Source organism: Pelodiscus sinensis, chromosome 14, assembly GCF_049634645.1.
Source record: "Pelodiscus sinensis isolate JC-2024 chromosome 14, ASM4963464v1, whole genome shotgun sequence".
Classification (NCBI taxonomy): Eukaryota; Metazoa; Chordata; order Testudines; family Trionychidae; genus Pelodiscus; species Pelodiscus sinensis.
The window spans coordinates 2,644,729-2,663,617 of NC_134724.1; the positions used below are offsets into that span (position 1 = coordinate 2,644,729).

At 49.9% G+C, this 18,889-nt stretch overlaps 1 protein-coding gene across 3 annotated transcripts in view; it reads right to left on the reverse strand.

Annotated features, from left to right (window-relative positions):
- The window catches only part of CORO2B (coronin 2B), a 137,300-nt gene that overhangs the window by 79,593 nt on the left and 38,818 nt on the right, over positions 1-18,889 (reverse strand). The window contains exon 2 of one of the 3 annotated variants that reach the window (XM_075896844.1): positions 8,147-8,255. The exons of the other annotated variants lie outside the window; for them this stretch is intronic. The gene's annotated coding sequence lies outside the window, so the exon portion shown is untranslated. The remainder of the gene's footprint in view (positions 1-8,146; positions 8,256-18,889) is intronic. 3 annotated transcript variants of the gene reach the window in all.

Below are 18,889 nucleotides of genomic sequence, written 5' to 3' on the forward strand. Positions count from 1 at the left end.
TCCATTCCACAAGCCGTACAGGTAGCATTGTTCGCCAGCTACAGGTTGAACCTCTCTGGTCCGGCACTCTGGTCCAGCAACATCCATGGTCCGGCATGATGTTAGTTAGCATCATGTCTGCTTATCATGGGTGCGGCCAAGTTTCCCATAAAGTTTCTTTACAGCCCCCAGGCCTGGGTCTCAGTGTTCTGGGCTGTTCTTTAGCTCTAATTTACCCCTCACTGTCTTCTCAGAGCCCACCAAGCAGGGGAAGTGTTGATGATGCTGTTAGACAATATTGACCTTTTGTGGTCCGGCAACTTCTCTGGTTCAGCACCGGTCAGGTCCCCAGGGTGCCGGATTAGAGAGGTTCAACCGGAACAGCCAAAGAAAAGGAAATCTCCCCGCAGCTCACATCATAAACACATCTAAGCAAACCAGCCTACTTTACAGGAATCTCCTCAAGTCACACCTCCACTTGCTAGAGGCAGACAACTAAAATTAAGGACCAAATTTGCACATTTCACTGAAATCACAACAGGGGGTGAACATTAAACATTAACTCTTTACAGTGATTATTGATGCTCGGATACTTCACTGTCCTCCGCTCCGGTTTTGCTCTTGCAGGACAGGGAATACTTTATACTTCAACAACCTACTAAGAGCTCTTTCTAGATTCACCACCATTGTGGTGTCTTCCTCTGGAGTCTTCAACCAGAAGGATCAGTTTACAATGGCAAGAGAGGGGTTCATAAAATTACCCGTGTCTTGATGCTGCAAAATCTGGTCAGGTATCTGAATCCAAGGCAACCCAAACCTTCACATTTCATTCTATTTGCTATTCAAGAGGATTTTCCAAATGCCAAAATAATTGAGAACAGTTAGCGTGGTGCATTTAATTAAAACGGCGTGGGGGTGAAGGGAAGTTTGGCACATGGGAAAGTTAGAAACTAGGTTCTGATGAAGTTTTCCAAAGATCTGAATCAGTTCCATCTCCTACAGACCCTTCCACACAAAGCAACCAACCACAGTTTCACCAGGGGCGTGTCTACATGGCAAAGTTATTTCGAAATAACGTTATTTTGAAATAGCAATGTGAGTGTCTACACAGCAATTCTGTGATTTCGAAATAATTTCAAAATAACGGATGGTTCCATTCGAAAGCTATAAACCTCATTCCACGAGGAATACTGCTTATCCCAAAATAGCTATTTCGGAATAGCGGCAGTGTGGACGCTCCCCTGCTGTTATTTCGAAACAGCTCCTCCCCAGGGCCATTCGAAGTAATTACTCCCCAGTGCCTCCTGGGGCTCTACATTGAGATAGCGCGTCCACATTAGGGGAGCCGGCCTCGGACTCGTTTTGAGGCTTCCCTGTAGTGTAGACATGCTATTTTGAAATAAGCGATTGCGGGAAAAAAAATCCCCAAGTGAGTAACTGCAGGAAAGAAAGAAATGAAGAGACAGCACCAAAAGGAGTGAGATCTATTTTCAGATGGGACCTGAAGGGAGATGATGAGCAAGTGAGGGAGGAAACCTTGAATAGATTTGAAAGAAAAGTCGGAAAAAACTGACTAGCTGTGTACTTGGCCCTACTCCAGTGACTCAGAGCCAAGACAAGAAGCTTCCTTATGGATTGACAAGGGACATCTCATCTGGAAATGATAGTGTAACCACCACCAGGTGGATCTGAACCAGGAACCTCTGGAGCTTAGTGTAGGAGCCTCTCCAGCTTGAGCTATAAAGGCAGCTGATGCTCAGCATAGGCTGTAGAGAGCTCCCTTGTGCTTAGACCACTTACAGTGAGGGTATGTCTACACTTGCAGCCTAATTCGAACTAGGGCTGCAAATGCAGGCATTCGGAATTGCAAATCAAGACGGGATTTAAATATCCCGCGCTTGATTTGCATCTTCCTGGCTGGGTGTCTTTTTTTTAAATTAACAAGCCCAAAGTAACTGCCCGCGTCTACATGCGGCAGTGAAACAGGCATTTGAAATAAAGCCCTAGTTCGAACTACCTCTTATTCCTCCTGCAATGAGGTTTAACAGGTAGTTCGAACTAGGGCTTTATTTCAAACGCCCGTTTCACTGCCATGTGTGGACGTGGGCAGTTACTTCGGGCTTGTGAATTTAAACAAAAAAAAATGGCACCCAGCCGGGGAGATGCAAATCAAGCGCAGGATATTTAAATCCTGGGCTTGATTTGCAATTCCAAATGCCTATATTTGCAGCCCTAGTTCAAATTAGGCTGCAAGTGTAGACATAGCCTGAAAGATAAGTACCACTGCATGGGACAGAGACCCACACTAGGGCTACGTCTAGACTGCAAGCCTCTTTCGAAAGATACTTTCGAAAAAGCCTCTTTCGAAAAAGAGCGTCTAGACTGCAAGCTGTACTTTCGAAAAAGCAAGAAGCTTTTTCGAAAGAGAGCACCCAGGCAGTCTGGATGCTCTCTTTCGAAAAAGCCCTGTTTGCATTCAAGAACGCCTTTTTTCGAAAGAGCACTTTAGAAAAAAGGCGTTCTTCCTCGTGAAATGAGGAGTACCGCCGTCGAAAGAAAAGCCACGTTCTTTCGATTTAATTTCAAAAGAACGCGGCTGTAGTCTAGACGCAGGTGAAGTTTTTTTGAAAAAAGGCTACTGTCTAGACACAGCCTAGGTGTTTGGGTTACAACAGCATCAGTACTGGTGCCCATGGGTGGCATGTTCTATAGGCAACAAGTATATTCCTGTCATGGGGGCCACGTCTCCCCTCTGGCCCTGGCTGTTGCCTCCATGCACTTCCCCCCCCCCCCCCCCGCATACCTTGGCCTGCCTGCGGGCCATTTAAAATGGCCCATCCTCTCCCCCCCCCCCCCCCCCCCGCAGCACAGTGGGGCTAGAGCACTGCCAGAGGGGGGTGCCTCAGGTGTGCCTCCTCCCCTCACACCTCATCCCTTCCCATAGCCTGCATCCCCTCCCACCTCTGCACCCCTTCCAGCCCCCCGATTCTCTCCCAGAGCCTTCACCCTCACCCCTCCTGCACCCACACCCTCTGCCCCAGAGCCAGCCCCCAAACTCCATCCCAGAGACTGCACCCCGTACCCTTCCAACCCCCGACACTTCAAAGACTAAAATCCCAGCAAGAATCTCCTACTGCTCTCCCAACAACTCAATGAGTAACCTCTGGGAAATAGGAGAGGTCCGGCTCTGTGCGTGTTTTCACCTGGCCACAGCCATGAATGCGGAAATCCCAGCCTTAGAATGGTCTTTACTATAAAAGAGTCTCATGGAAAGAGACTTTCATAACAACTTCTCAGGCACGATCACACCCTAGCTGGAAAGCCAGCAGGTCAGAACTCTAGGAGACAGGGACAAGCACCGTGGCAGCGAAACAATCTCTTTTTAAAGGGCAGCCACATGTATCCAGGAGCTAGCGAGGTGCCGTTTTAATGCTAAGTAGCACATTACTTCTGTTCTACGTTCGTGAAAGACGTGTTCTGTTCAGTAGCCGTCATGTGACTCATGCTTCAGCAGAGAAGTTATTGTAGGAGTTATGGTGTTAGAAAGCAACCCCCCCCCAACCCCCAAGGAACACATCAAAGTATGGCTGTTAATTTTATAAGTCATCAACGGCTTAATCTTCCATGCATATTAGGCTAGACGCAAACAGGAAACCTGACTTTAATCCATTCAGAAATCTAATGGTCCGATGCTTCACAATCCAACCTTGAAAATTCCTTTTGCTCACATTAAAGTATTTGGAGCTAATGAAGTTGAGTCAAAAAGATTTAATATGTTGGCACATCTGATTCCTCGTCTTCATTACAATTCAGTGGCAAAGAGAACCACCTTTTTGGGATGTACGTGTTTAAGTTAAATGTCGTTAAACCATGGAAAGTTTCAGAAAAATCTAGATGCACAACAACAAGTCAATTCGTGGTGTTGTGAAAAAACAGGTTACACAGAGCTAGGAGAACTTTTTGGCCCTCACTTACTTTGGTGGAAAATGCCAATTCAGCCACAGTACAATACTCTGAATTAGCTCAGTTTTTCTGAATTCTTCATTTACAAAAATAACCAAATCCTTCTCTCCCCACCCCAACTGTTTTGTTTTCACATTTAACAACAAAATATTGATTTTTTTGGTTTGAAACAACTTTTGAGATTTCCTTTGTGAATTAAAAAAAAAATCAAAATGTTAATACATTCTCAAAGTCTAAATGAAACATTTTGTTCAGCCCAGAGTGTTTTTACCATGATTCACCAGACATTTAAAAGAAAATTGTCATTTAGACCTGAAAACTTTTAAAAAAAACTTTTCAAAGTTGCCAGTGATCTGAAAAATCAGCTAGTGATTCACCCAGCTCTATCAATATAGCCTGGGCACGTATTTACATATCCAGCCTTAACTTGGCATTTTCTAGCCTTTCTGCTTTTAAGGTCAGACCATCACTCTAATTTTAGTAATTATTCTTTTGATCTCAGCTCAAAGGTTCTAGTCAAATTTGGGTACGTCTACACTGCATGGCTATTTCAGGATACCAGAAGCAATTTCGTAGCTTCTTTCGAAATAGCTTATTACGGAATTGGTAGTGTCAACACAGCACTTATTTCGAAATAGAGCACTCTTCTTCCGACTTCCATTACTCCTCGTACAATCAGGGTTACAGGAGTCAGTGTAAGAAGTCCTCCAGCTTGACAGTATTTCGACACTATTTCGAAATAACTGACTGCCGTGTAGGTGCGGACTAAGTTATTTTGAAATAATGTTGCTGTGTAGACATAACCTAAGACACTAGACAAAACAGATATTTTTGATTTAAGTAATAGGAAATAAGCATATTTGCTGCCCAAGAAGTTAAATACACAGGGACTGATTGTAAATTGAATTGGCAGATTGGATGCAGAAAGGTCATGGCATTGAATTAAGGAACAGACTAAGAATAATCAAAAAGGGAATGAAAAAAATCCTTCTTAATCCACTCGCGCAGGTGGCATGTATGTTTTGAGCAAATTGTTTCTGAGTATTGCACTATAAGATACTTAAGATACTGCTCAGTGGCTCTCTGGCACATCGGCAAATACTGTTCGTACCCACGAGAACCTCTTATACTCAATCTCTTCGGATCAAGCCTTTAACTGTACCCCTTTATACATGTTATTGACAGGGAAGTTTTACATTAAATGAATCACCGCTATCAACAGGGGACTCAAGCAAAAGCTTGCAAGCTATTATAGAAGAGTTGACGTCGGATCAGCCTACCCAAGAACTCTGAGCAGCGAGCAATCACTCTAATCCCACTGCATTATTGCACTCCGGGAGTGACAGCTTTGAAACGACTACTTTTTGTTGTAATTACACATTACCACCCACCTTCCTTCAAAGAACCAAGGAGTTCTAACAAATCGCTTTCATCTTACACGCCATTAGCAAACGGAGCCACTTGTGTACGGTACATCTTCTCTGACTCATATGCATCCGTTTAAGGTGCCTATTGATCGGCCCAGAAAGTAGCTGGACCGATAGCGGTAAGTAATGGAACCCTTCGGCATGTTCTCAACTTTGAAAGCGAATGTGCGTTCCTTACAGGTGACCTGCTCCTTGGGTACTTCTGCCAAAGGCTATAGCTTTCCTTTCTAATCTGAATACAGTCCCACTGCCAGCAAGACTGCAAAGCTTCCAGGTGGGGCAGCTACATGACGTTGGTTGTCAGTGGTAAGTAGGACGGATGAGATGGATGTACGGATGAGGTACTTATGAAGGGTCTGAGGACTGCCTGCTAAATTCCCCATTCCTACCCCAAATCAAGCCATTCAGTCTAAGACTACAGCAAAGGCAGGATAGTAGGATAGGCATGCCTCAGAAACAAAATAGTCACAACCAAGCGTCACTTTAAAAAAATGTACAGTTGCTGCACATTTAATTCTGAGTTCACACAGTCAAAACTTGAAGGTTCTTAACTTCAGGCGGGGGCGGGGGAATGGTTTCCATGGGCCCCCAAGCAAAGTTTGTTGCAGCCCAGTTCCATACCACCTGAAGGGGCGGGGCCTCGGGCAGGAAGGGTGGGGCTTGGGCAGCCAGCCCTCAGCGCCACCTGGACCATGGTGAACTCCCCACCCCCAGCCTTCAGAGCTGTGTGGAGTGCACGACTCAGCACTCCAGCGGCAATTTAAGGTCCTAGCCACTGCTGCTGCTACTTTGAATCACAGGGATTTTGGGGAACTGCCCCATTTGCCCCTCCCCCATTGGTGGGCCTGACTGCAGGATGCTTTCGGGATACCCTGCTGTCTAGACATACTCTATGGCTAAGTCTAGACTGCAATCTCTTCTTTCGAAAAAGTGAGCCGCTTTTTCGAAAGAGAGCACCCAGGCAGTCTGGATGCTCTCTTTCGAAAAAGCCCTGTTCGCATTCAAGTACGCCTTTTTTCGAAAGAGCACTTTTGAAAAAAAGGCGTTCTTCCTCGTGAAATGAGGAGTACCGCCGTTGAAAGAAAAGCCACGTTCTTTTGATTTAATTTCGAAAGAACGAGGATGTAGTGTAGACGCAGGTGAAGTTTTTTCGAAAAAACCCTGCAGTCTAGACACAGCCTAAAAGTAGATCTTAAAGCCATTTCTCTTAAAGTTCTGGTTTCGTGGAGTCCAACTGTGGAGGAATGTTCCATTCAGACCCCAATCACCCATGGAAATTCTGAAAGTCAGAAGGCCCTTTCAGACTGGATCTGGTTATGTCACTGGCTTGGGATCTGGGCCTCTTGAGTTTCTACAGACGTTTCCATTTCAGGTTCTTGAGATTCATTCAAACTAAAAGCTGGGAGGAGAGATGGGAGGAGACAGGGCCAGACTACCTCCTCCCACAGAATGACCGACAGCAGGGGGCTATGGGAGAGGAAGTCTGGGGATCCTGACATTGCTCAGTTTGGGTGTGACCACCCTGAAGAAGATGACGACACAGTGAAGCTATAAGAGACCAGGGCCAATCATGCTTTGAATTGCAGAAGAAACCTCTCAGCTTTAGTGTCCTGTCCCTGGACACACAGAGACTCCTGTGCTACCTATCCCTGGAATGGGGCTAGTCGTGGAAGAGGTAATAGTCCTCTAGGAATTCTGTCCGGGACTAGAGGAGGGAAAATCTGCAACCAGGTGCCCCCCCAGCCTGGTCCTACTGCATGGGGCAGGCAGAAATGTATGAAAGAAACGTTCCACCACACACAGACCTAGGAAGCAGAATCAGACATGGAGAGGACAATAATTTGCCTAGAATCACTAGGAAATCTATTTAAAAACAGAAACCACATCCTTCCGCTCCCCATTCTTTAGTCACAAGATTATCTTTCCTCCCATTATACAGTTTTTATTTAGCATCAACTCAGATGCAAACCCTTGAGCACAAGGACAAAACAAAACAATTCCAGGAGGGCCAAGAAGAGGAAAAAATATTTTCCTAGAACTCTGAAGTGGTGACCATAACTCAAGTCTGTGGAAGGCAAGTACACCCCTGCGTCAGATAACCGTATTGTAGCATATAACTAATTCATTAGCTTTAATGGAGAAGCTTTGTGTAGATAGAACATCCTCCACAATGCATCCTCCACAACGGCAATTCTCTTAAAAGGCCCCTTGGAGCAGAGAGAAGGGAGCAAGTCAGAAGTACAGGAGGAAGATTAGGGCAACCAGAAGGACTGAAGTTTTAATGCCCTCTTTGTCGGAAGGCAAGACATGATAGAGTAGAGGTGTGGCACAGTGCAAGACCTTTGCGCGTTGCATAAGAAAACGATATGCAGAAACTGCCCAGACACGAGGGTCACGCACAACCTACAAGTGCACAAGCAAGTTAGGTCTAGCAACATATCCAGATGGCTGCTCTGATTGTTCTATTTTTGGGACCAACAGAAACCACAGTGAGCACCACTAGGAGACGCCACAAATGATTAAAAAAGATACTCCTCTATTCCAAAGCCCTACAACTTAGTCAGAATTGAAGTTCACGTATTTTAAGAGTTGGTGTCAGTCTCTCCCATCGAAGTCTGGTTTCCATGTCTATGACCAGTGTTCCGTCCTCAACCCTAGGGGAAATGTACTCTTCTGCAGGAAGTCATATAAATTCATTAAGGTGAGCAATTGCTATTTTATAGACAGTTGTCATGTGTACATTGCTCACTGTATAAATTTAGAGCTAGACAAGTTACCTTTTTCTTCAAGGAGATTCTTTGCTAGAGGAGACTGCCTGGAGTGCATTTTGGAGGAATGACTAAGACTCTGGTGCGCTCGTTTTCATATCACAAAAGTCAGACACATCTGAAAGAAAGTTTCAAGTTGTAGAAATCCAAAAATTTGTCAGAGTCAGATGAGAAGAGAGACTTTGTGCTAAGTGTTTAGTGCCCTCATCTTACCACGTATTTTAGAAATGTCCATCTGTCTGTGAGTCCATTTGTTAAAGAACTCTTCCTAAACAGTAAGAGCTAGAATGACCACCAAATTTGGGATGCGGCTTCCTCTTAGCCTAACGTAAAACAAACTCAAGGTTTGGTTGTGTCACCACAATGGGATTTGCCCGGAATGCGATTGTTTCTCATAAAATGGAAAGGGAGGAATCTGGTAGGAGGAACAGCTATGCTGTGGAATGACCACAGGGGGCAGCAAAGGGCCAGAGATGGGGGTTGGTACAGCTATAACCCATTGGGTCAGGAGCAGAAAGGGGCGGAGAAAGGGACAGCTATTTACTGTCAGAAAATGTGTGTGTCTGTTTCTCTATGCACCCCTTTCCAGCTGTGCTCGCTGCCTCTGCAGCGGCCATGGAGAGGGGCTTCTTACCTAGCCTCAAGGTGCTGAGGTGAGAGAGGGCTGGGGTTGTCCTCTCCCCCGGGGCAGCCTGCATCCTGAGCCCCTCCTCCCCAGCCCCACCCCAGAGCAATGATTGAAATGAAGAAAAACAAATCTCATTTGAGTTAAGGGACCCAAGCAACGATGGGTAATGTGTCTGGTAATCATATATAAACTCTCAAGAGATTTTTTTCAGAAAAACATTATCCCTAGGACAACCACACCCACAAAGAAGAAAATGAATCCAACCCAGCTGTGAAGCTGGCCTTTTAATGTGGCCTTTTAATGTGGAACCCGTGTTTATTGACCTAGTACTGGTGGCCTGGCCGCACACCGGGCAGGCACCTCATTATTTTATTTTAATTTAGAGAGATATTGAAAAGAAGAGACAAAAACTGAACCACCCATAAACTGAGGAAGCCAGGGTCTACTATGACTGGTAGCAGGCACTTTGTATCCCCTGGATACTGGCTGCAGAAGTCTGTAAATATTCCCTTCAGTTTACAAGAGTAGACGCTACCAGGTTTTGTAGTTACAAACACAGCATTGCACAAGGGCGCTACTTCGGGAGGGTATGGGGAGGGCAGCAGCCGTGCGCTCTGGGCTGTGGCTTGCTTTTCATCCCATTCCCCGGACGCTAAGGGAGAGGGGAAAGTGCTTGCATTCTGTGCATGCCTCTCACAACTGGTTGGTGAAGGAAGCTCCCCAGCCGGATGTGAGAGGGAACGGGATGAAAGTCTCAGTCATCATTTCAAAGAGACAGTGAGTTTCTAACCTTCATGATTAGAGGGGAAAGCCTGAAAACGTGACCCACCTGCACTCCAAAGACTCAATAAACAAACGGCAAAAGTTCAGAACCGACATTTCTTATTTAAAAGCCTCCCAGTTTTCAAGCCAAACTCATAACTTGGGGGGGAACCTGGCTCACGGGGAGTTAGCCGTACAATAAGCACAGGGCTATGTCATTGGACGTGTGATAGGAAAGCAAGAGCGAGAAGATCCTTGGATTGGGATGGATGATTCTTCTTTGACTTGTGGGAAGGCGTTGATGGTCACCAAGCTACATGCAGTAGCTCCATTAAGTCCCACAATACACCACCCACGTCCTTTGAGGGTGTTTTGCACTCTGCAGACTGAAAGGCCATGAAACAAAGAATTTGACCCTCTGGCATGGGAATTGACAGCGATTTGGGTGAGCGTAGAGAGAAAAATAAATCTCATGGGAAAGTAGAGTATTTTCCTGGTCTTGACAGAGTTTAACACCCATTTAAAGCTAGAGGGGTATAAGAAATCAAGTCATGTTTCCTATAAAAGCTGATTTTATTAAACTGAATCCAAGCCAGGTCTGACACAATGGCTTTGTGCACCCTACAGAGCACAGAAGAGCAGTCTGCCAAAAGCCACCGGAACACAATCGTTGTCACGGACAGGCTGAACAAAACCCTTCCCCCACCCACACCCCAGCATCCAACCATATTCAAACCTAGAGCAAGTCAGTAGTCTTGTCCACAGGCCAAGTGGGCGTGGACCTTGTCAGCTTCCCAGCTTGCCCTGGATTGGAACGGCATTCAGCACAAATCGTGGAAAGCTACTTCTGGCTGACTTTGTTCCATGTTTATATTAGAAGCGGATCAAAAAAGCTTTGGGGAGGCAGAAATTTAACTTGGCTCGACACAACCAGCAGACCATTCCAGACGGATTATTTCACAGCCATCATGTCAGCACCGGAGCCGTCGGGAGAGGTGGCTGCTGGAAAAAGCTGGGGCAAACCAGGTGGCTTATCTGCATACAATTCAGTATTCAGAGCCACAACTTAATGCTGCCACGAAGCTAAGTGAGTGCCCAGGACAGCTAGGCACGGAACCCAGAGGAAAACGACTGCAGGGGCAGATGAGGCTGTTCCTATACTAAGTAGGACACCGTCAAAAGCGCACGTCAAATGCACAGCAGAATGTAACTTGGCAGGATTCCAATGCAATCAATACAGCCCCGCCGGTTCACAGGCATTGCTGATCGGCCTAGGGAACTCGAGAGATCAGGGAAGACCTCTTTAGACAAGATGACAATTGCGGTGGAATTTCCCAGACTTGAGCGAGGTACGGACCCAGGCGAAGCCTGACCGCGAGCAACGTGTTCTCCCTGAGGAGAGGAGCCGGCCTTTGGCTAGGCTATTTGTGGGACACCAAACTTGCATAGCAAAACAGTCAAGCCCACGTAATTAGCAAGGCTGCCACTTTCTGACCTACTAATTTGAGAGGGCAGGTTCTAAGGCAGGGGCAGAGGCTACAGACCCACAGAAAAAAATCAGTGGGGGGCCACACTTAAAAACCCCCTCACTAACGTGGTGTCCGACTGAGGAGCAGAAAGACTCTCCTCACATTCCCCTCACACACCAGAGCCTGAGGGGGTCCCAGCCTGGTAGATTTTCTGTGCTCCTGCCCCATGGTGAGGCTGGAGCACCAGTACAGGCTACCCAATGCAGGGGGGAGCCGTGAGCCAGATTCAGGCAAGATGGAGGGCCGCAACCGGCCCTGGACCTGAGGTTCCCCACCCCTGTCCTAAGGGAACAGGGCTCTGGCATAGGGATGTGAATGTATAATCGGTTAACTGATGAACCTTGGCTTATCGGTTAAACGCTCATGGTCACATGCAGGCTCCCGCCCCGCTGCTGGGGAGACAGCTGCCACCCTATATCAGAGGCAGCAGTGTGGGGCAGCAGCCAGCTCCCTGGGAACGGGGCTGCAGATGGGAACCACCTGTCGTCCTGTGCTGCTGCCTCTGATACTGAGGCAGCAGTTGATTCCCAGGGAGCTGGCTACAAGGGCGGGTAACCATTAACCGCTGAGTTTTCCAGTGGTGACGTGTTTACACGATTACCCGCACTTCACCATCCCTGTTCTGGGCGTCTGTTGGCCCCTCACAATTGCACCGTCATTGAGATACAATGTTGGGGCCTGACATCGTCACACTCAAGCAAGGAAGAGATGCAGACCCTGCGTAGCATCAGAGATGGAGCGAGGCCTGAGGCCAGCGGAGAAGCCTGCCCGACGTCTATCCTACCCCCGGCCAATTAGAGGAGTAAAACTGATATGCACTGTAATTAACCCCCCAACATCAGGCGGGGCTCTTCGGTGGCCCTGATTCACCCAGTGAGTGAAGTGCCAAGGCTTGCACCTGTTGGGTTTCACCCAGATTGTCCGGGTGACCGACTGTGTGTCCGGATGCCGCCTGACAACCCCTGATGTCTGTTTTTCTGACCTGAAGGCACGGGGGTGAGCGGAGAAAAGCAGCAGGGGAGAGGAGGAGCAGGCTGGAGGTTATGCTCACGCTTCAATACCTTGCGGAGAAGACGGCCTGTGTCTCTTGCTGTGATTTCCAGCCTGCACCTCTCTTTCCTCCATGAGAGGGGTACACACTCCCCTGCTCCTCGTCTGGTTTACATTTTTACAAGCAGATGCTGGGGATGAAGGAGGTGGGGAACAAGAGCGCCATTTACGGGGGCGTTAGAGGATCAGTAGCCTCTCCCCCCAAGTTCATACTTGAGGTCTGCTTAAAGCCCAGGCCTTCGCTCCAGAGGCAGCTCTGCACTGCAGCCAAGTTTGTGCTGCTCCCAGCTTTGCCTTTACAGGAGGCAGGATGGCAAAGGTAACAAAAGGCTTTGTTATGCGAGCAATTGAAGAATCCGAGACCATCATGAAAACACTGTGGGGGATACTCCACTTAAAAGAGAGAAGGGGGAGGGAATGATCTGCATTTGGACCGCTGCTGTTAAACTCCTCCTACATGTTCTTGGAAAAGGGGTAAACAGTGAGGTGGCAAAATTGGCAGGAAAGACCAAAAACACACCCCACACTCAAAAGAATTTAGTCCAAAGCTGACTACAAAGCAATCTCACCAAATTGGGTGATGGGGGAACATAAGGGCGGATGTAATTCAGTGCTGGTAAGTGCAAAGTAATACCCATGGGAAAATATCACCCCAACTGCACATACAAAAATGATGGGGTCTAAAACAGCTGTCAGCACTCAAGAAGGAGATCTTGGAATCATTGTGGATAGTTCCCTGAAAATATCTGCTCAAATGTCCAGTGACAGTCTAAAAAGCGAACCGAATATTGGGACTCGTTAGGAAAGGAATAGATAATAAGACAGAAAATATCATATTGCCTCTATAGGAAATCATTGTATGCTCACACCTTGCATGCAGATCTGGTCACCCCAACTTAAAAAGATATACTGGAATTGGAAAAGGTACAGAAAAGGCAACAGAAATTATTAAGGGTAAGAAACAGCTTCCAGATGAGGAGAGATTAACAAAATTGGGAGTTTTCAGCTTGTAAAAAAAAAATGACTAAAGGGTGGGGGGGGATATGTTAGAGGATTAGAAAAATCATGAATGGTGTGGAGAAACAGAATAATTCCTTCCTTTATAGGCAGCAGATTTAAAACAAACAAAAGACATTATTTTGTCATAGTCAACCTGTGGAACTCTCTGCCAGGGGATGGTGAAAAGGCCCAAACTGTAACAGGGTTCCAATAAGAACCAAATAAGTTCAAAAAAGGGGGGTCCGTCAATGGCTGCCAGCCAGGCGAGGAAGGGATGATGTCCCTATCTTCTGTTTATCAGCAGCTGGGAATGGGCGACAGGGGATGGATCGTTTGATGATTCGCTGTTCTGTTCTTGCCTTCCTAAGCACCTGACATTGGCCACTCTCAGAAGACAGGATACTGGGCTAGATGGACCATCTATCTGACCCAGTCTGGCCATTGTGATGTTTTTATATAGAACCCAAATGTATCTGCCCCCTGCTGTAACCCACTAGGCCTCACTCCCCTTCCAGACCTGAGACAGACTCCTGGGCTCTGTCTCTTTCCCCACAGAGTTAGTAACAAAGTAAGAATAGACATTAACATTTTAAGGCAAACCAGTGTCCTTAAGTGACTGGCCACAAGAGCTGAGTGGGTCTAATATGTATTTTTATATAGGAATTAGATACAGTGCTCCTGTCAGCTAACTGCTAAGTTATCTGCTAAAAAACTAGAGCAGGGCTACTCAACTTTGGAAGCCCCGGGGGCCACAATGATACTCACAGCACATGCCGAAGGCCGCAACTTAAGTGTGGTTGCATATACATGCAAATGTGTATGCAAATAGCTTATTTCACACTGACAGGCATGAATACAAAATTTAAGGCAAGACTACACAATCCGCAGGCCCCATTTAAGTCAGTTCTGCTGATATTAATTAAATGCAATATTTACCTGATTTCCACCCATATGACAGCACTTTTGACGAGCAATGACAGTCCAGAAATGTAACTACTAAAACACATATCAACAAAAGACCATTATATTGACTACTTCCTTGTTTTGGCTCCCACCTGCGGGCCATGGGCCTCATGTGGCCCACGAGCCATGTGTTGAGTAGCCCTGAACTAGAGTTTCTCAGTGCCTTAGTAGCCTCTAGAAAGAGGTGGTGTTGGGGGAGAGGAAGGTGAATGGGGTCCCCCCTCGCAATTTGCTGCTTGGCTTGCACTGAGCATGCTCGGTCACACTGCTGAAGCCGCTGTCCTCAGTCTCCTCCCCCCTCGCCACATGAGCAAGTCGCCCTCCCCCACACCAAACTTTGAAATGGTGCCCCTGGTGGGGGATCAGGGGAGAAAGATGGTGCATTCGGGTGGCACAGATTCTCCGTCTTAGAGGTGTGTGGCTAGTTACTAGCCAGGAGCTAACGCATTGGGAGACCCGTGCCACCGTACACGAGTCAGCGCCGAGGTTCTCAGAGCAGGCCTGTGCAGTAGAGGCGTTCAGCGGAACCACAGGAAATGTTCTCTCCTGGGGCTCTCGGCAGGGCCGAGGGGCACACGTTCACGTCCCGACGGCCCCGTTTAAACCCCGACACAGCTCCGTCCAAGGCACCACGATCCGCTCTTGCGCTGTGGCTGCGGAGAATTCTCCCAGCCCACCCAGGGAGCCAGCCAGACATTTCTGAGCTGCTTCTCCAGCAGCGTTTTCCACACTGCGATCTAGCAGGGAAACATTCGACTCTGGAAGGATCATTCTTGCAAACAATCCCCTCCGCAGTAACAGCCTCTTGAGCCGGGGTGGGCAATACATTTTGACAAGGGGGGAAGGGTGGGCACTTCACTTATTTCGGAAGTGGCCCTGGGCCTCCACAGAAGGGGCGGGGCCTCAGGCAGAGAGGGCGGAGCCAGGACACTTTGCATGCTTCCCCGCTCTCAGACCCTGATTGGCCTGGGGAGCGTGTGAAGTCTTTGCCCCCCGCACGACGCCTAGAGAGAACCGCCTGCTTTGAACAGCTGGGGGTTCCCTCTAGGTGCTGTGCACCCCGGGCGGCAAGGAGACTTTGCATGCTCCCCCACCCCCGGGTCTCAATTGGCCTGAGAGCAGGGGAGTAGCAGGGTGGCCGCAGGCTGGATCAATCAGATTGGTGGACCAGATCTGGCTTGCAGACAGTCTTGCTCACCCCTGCTCTAGAGTGGAGCCCGGGCGCACCTCTTCGGTACTACTGTGCTGCTCCCCTCCTGCAGTCACCATGCCGCTAACCCGGCGCCAATTTGCCCGCAGAAAGCTGCAGGTTCAAGCTCTGTCATTTTCTCAATATTCCTGAGTGTGGAAACATCCCAGTTTGCAGCTGCCCACTGCCTTGGGCAACCGCTCTCCACCCAGCCTTTCATGCAGTGCAATAATCTCCCTGACAAAGCCCATGGAACACCCGTCACGTAGTGCCCAACAGACCTTAACTGACCCTCAATGCGTCACCAGCTGCTTCCGACTGCCAGCCTGCAGGTCCCAATCTCCTGCAAGCGACAAACCCTCACATGCACGTACAAACCCAGGCTCGCGCGCTGCACGGGAGGGGTGCATTGTCAGTCAAGTGGCTGATAGGAAGGGGAGAACCAATGACACAGCGTGGCGGGCAGAACCCACGACACGGCAGGGCTGAATGCTCTGTCCATCAGGGGTGATAGGACAGAAAGCCTTTCACGGAGCTGTGGGGCTGAGCAGGGGGAGAGAAAAGGGTGTTCACCATTGAACCAGTGCAGTCTGGGCATCAGCTTTCTGCCTCGGTGTAAAGGTTTCCAAAAACGGAGGTGGTCACTGGCCATGATGGAAGAGACAACGCTAGATCCTGGTGTGCAGAATGCAGGGGTCTAGCAGTCCGGCACTTGCATGCCCACGTAGGCCTGCGTACTGTGGTCAGGAGTGGCCCGAGGCCGGCTGCGGCAGCTGGCGCCCCAGGCAGGTGGTGCAATGGGCGCTCCCGCCTGCACGGCCGTGACGTCATTATTGGGCGCTGGGCAAGCGGCGCTCTAGGCAACCCCGACTGTGGTCACGGGGGGGGGGGGGGAGAGGCAGGGCTGTCCCAGCTGCTCAAGCTCCCCCTCATCTTCCTTGACCTGTCCCAGGAAATGGATTCTGTGTCCAGAGGCAGGGCCCTCCCCTTTCGGGAGTGGGGCTATTGGCGCACGCACAGCTGTGCGGTACGGGACCGGGAAGGGCACGCGTCCCTTCAGAGCACACAGGCCTCCGAGGTGCACGTGTCTGCTGCGTCCGGGGCTGCCCGACCCTTGCCAGGGAAAGGAGCAACCAACCCGGCGGGGCTCCCAGCCAGACCGGGCTCCCTGTGGCAGGCAGTCGCGACGAGGCCTCTCCTCAGGAGCCGGGGAGGGTCCGGGGCAGGGACGGAAGGCCTGACTTTAGAGCAGGTAGCCCGGCTCCTCCGCCCACCAGGGGCTGCTGGGTTTCCATTTTGCCGCTAACAAAAAAGGTTTTTTAAAAAACAGCCTCTGTCCTAGAGAAGTGGTCACAGGCCCCTTGGCCTTGGATGACCCCGTTAACCATCAGCACTGACCCTGGGGTGCATTAGGGCTCAAACACCCACTGGAGAAAAGAAAAAAAAAAACCAGGAGGCTTCCACCCTGAGGCTCTGTCCCTTCCCTCATGGCCTCACCCCCCCACTTGGCCTCTGCCCCAAGGACTCACCAGCAGCTCGCACAGGGAGGCGAGGGGACGGAGAGGAGCACGGTGGCTCAGACCTGAAGAGCTCCGTGTAGCTCGGCAGCTTGTCTCTCTCCCCACCAGCAGTTCCAATGACAGATATTTCCTCACCCCCCTCGTGGCTCTAGCGTCCTGGGACTGACCCGCTACCACCACACGGCCTCACAGGGGTCGCCGTGTTAGTCTGTCTCGGCGAAAACAACCAGGAGTCCTGAGGCACCTCAGGGAGTAACGTGCACCCCAAGGCCCCTGCCAGCCAGCCCCGCGCCTGAGGGACTCTCTTCAGTGCCCCCCCGGGGAGCGTGGCCTGATTCCCAGTTGTAGGCCTGCTTTGCGCCTGGGCGCAGGACTGCGGGGATGGCACACGCAGTCCTTCCAATGGGGCGCTGCGAGGGGGGGAAGGGGCTCCCCTCACCCTGAGGAACCCCTCGTGCGACACAGGCAGGGGACCTCCGCCGAGGGAGGCGTCACGGGGCTGCCTGGGGAGGCCGCGCTGAAGGATGTGTGAAGGGGAAATGCAGGGAAAGGGAGGGGGGGCAGGAACAGTCTCTCCCACCCCCGAGCGGCTGCTGCACAATGTGTCGGCTTCCTGCGTTACTAATGACTGACAGTAAATGCTTTAGACCCTGCAGAAAGCTTCTCGGTGTAAGTGTGGTCCTCCCCGCCCGCTCTGAAAGCCAAGACGGAGGGACACCGTGCTACGGAAAGACAAGCTAGTTCTCACAATCAGACGCAGTCTTGTTCCCTATAATCATATTGTCAATAGACTGACTGTACAGTGTAATGTTTGTGGAGCAGACTAGGCCAGCCACTGGTCCATACCCTTGGTACTGGCGGAGGCCAACACGCACCCAGTGACAAAACACACACACACACACACACACACACACACACACACACACACACACAGTGCCAGTCTAAAGGGGGACTCACAAGCAGAGTAGGGGGGAGCTCCTCCGGACCAACAGCCAGCTACTCCCAAGCCATCAGACCCAGACCAACCTATTTTCTATGGAGGCAAACAATCGGCTATTGCTGCCAAACGGAGTCTGCCAGCCCCTTCGCCTTTGTGTCAGTCCGTTTGCCCAGGAAACGCTCTTCAGCAGGGCTGGCCTGAAAACATTTCTGCTTCTGTGAAAAAAGCTGGTGCTTCCGCATTTGTTTCCATTCTGATGTGCTCCAACAAGGGAGACCTTGTGGAGGGTTTTTTCCCACGGAGAGGGAAAAGAGACCCACCCGAAGACAGCCACTCACATGGTGATCACCAGGGAGGAGACCCCTCCCCTAGACTCTGAACCAGGCAGAGCACAACCCTTGGCGGTTGTGACGGCATGCGGAGGTCTCCCCGACTTCTGCACCCCCGTCGTGGCAAGAACAGACTCTGCCAGCCATAGAATTGGGGGAGTTTATTGCTTCTCTAGGGTACAGCACAGCATAGATGAAATCTGGTCACAGTAACCAGGGCTAGGAGGCCTCAACCCCCTCCCTTGAGATGAGGGGAGACCGGGCCCCTACAAATCTAGCCCCTCCCTAGTCTGTTCTCCTCCTGCTTCCCCGACCCCATCTGCCTCCCCCCCAGGCCCTGCCCCCCAGCCAGGTGCTGGTCTCCGCCTTCCTCCCATTGTCTCTCTCCCTGGGGGGGGCTGAGCCTGGGTGTCTGAGTTAATCCACATTTGGGAGAGTCAGTGAGAATCTCCCCTCACAGCGCGGAGGGGGGGACCCGGGTTACAGAGCAGACAGCCCCCCCCACCCCACTACACCACAGCAGTGAACACTGGCAGTGGTCCGCCATACTGGGCTGGAGCAACCCCAGCCATGGAAGGGCCAGCAGGCCTAGCAGAGGGACCTCACAGCCCCGGTGGAATCCTATGGTCGTGGTCGCAATGGTGCTGGGCAGCTAGAGCTGAATTTAGACAGTTAGGCGGTCAAACACACACAGCCAGTTAACCGGTTTTAACATCCCTACCAAGCGCCTCTGTCCTGGGCACCTTGGGCCTGAGGCAGTCGTGTTAGTTATAATGTTTCCACAAAACATTCTGGTTTGGATAAATTCCCCAACCGGCTCCGCTCTATTTCTACACAGCTCGT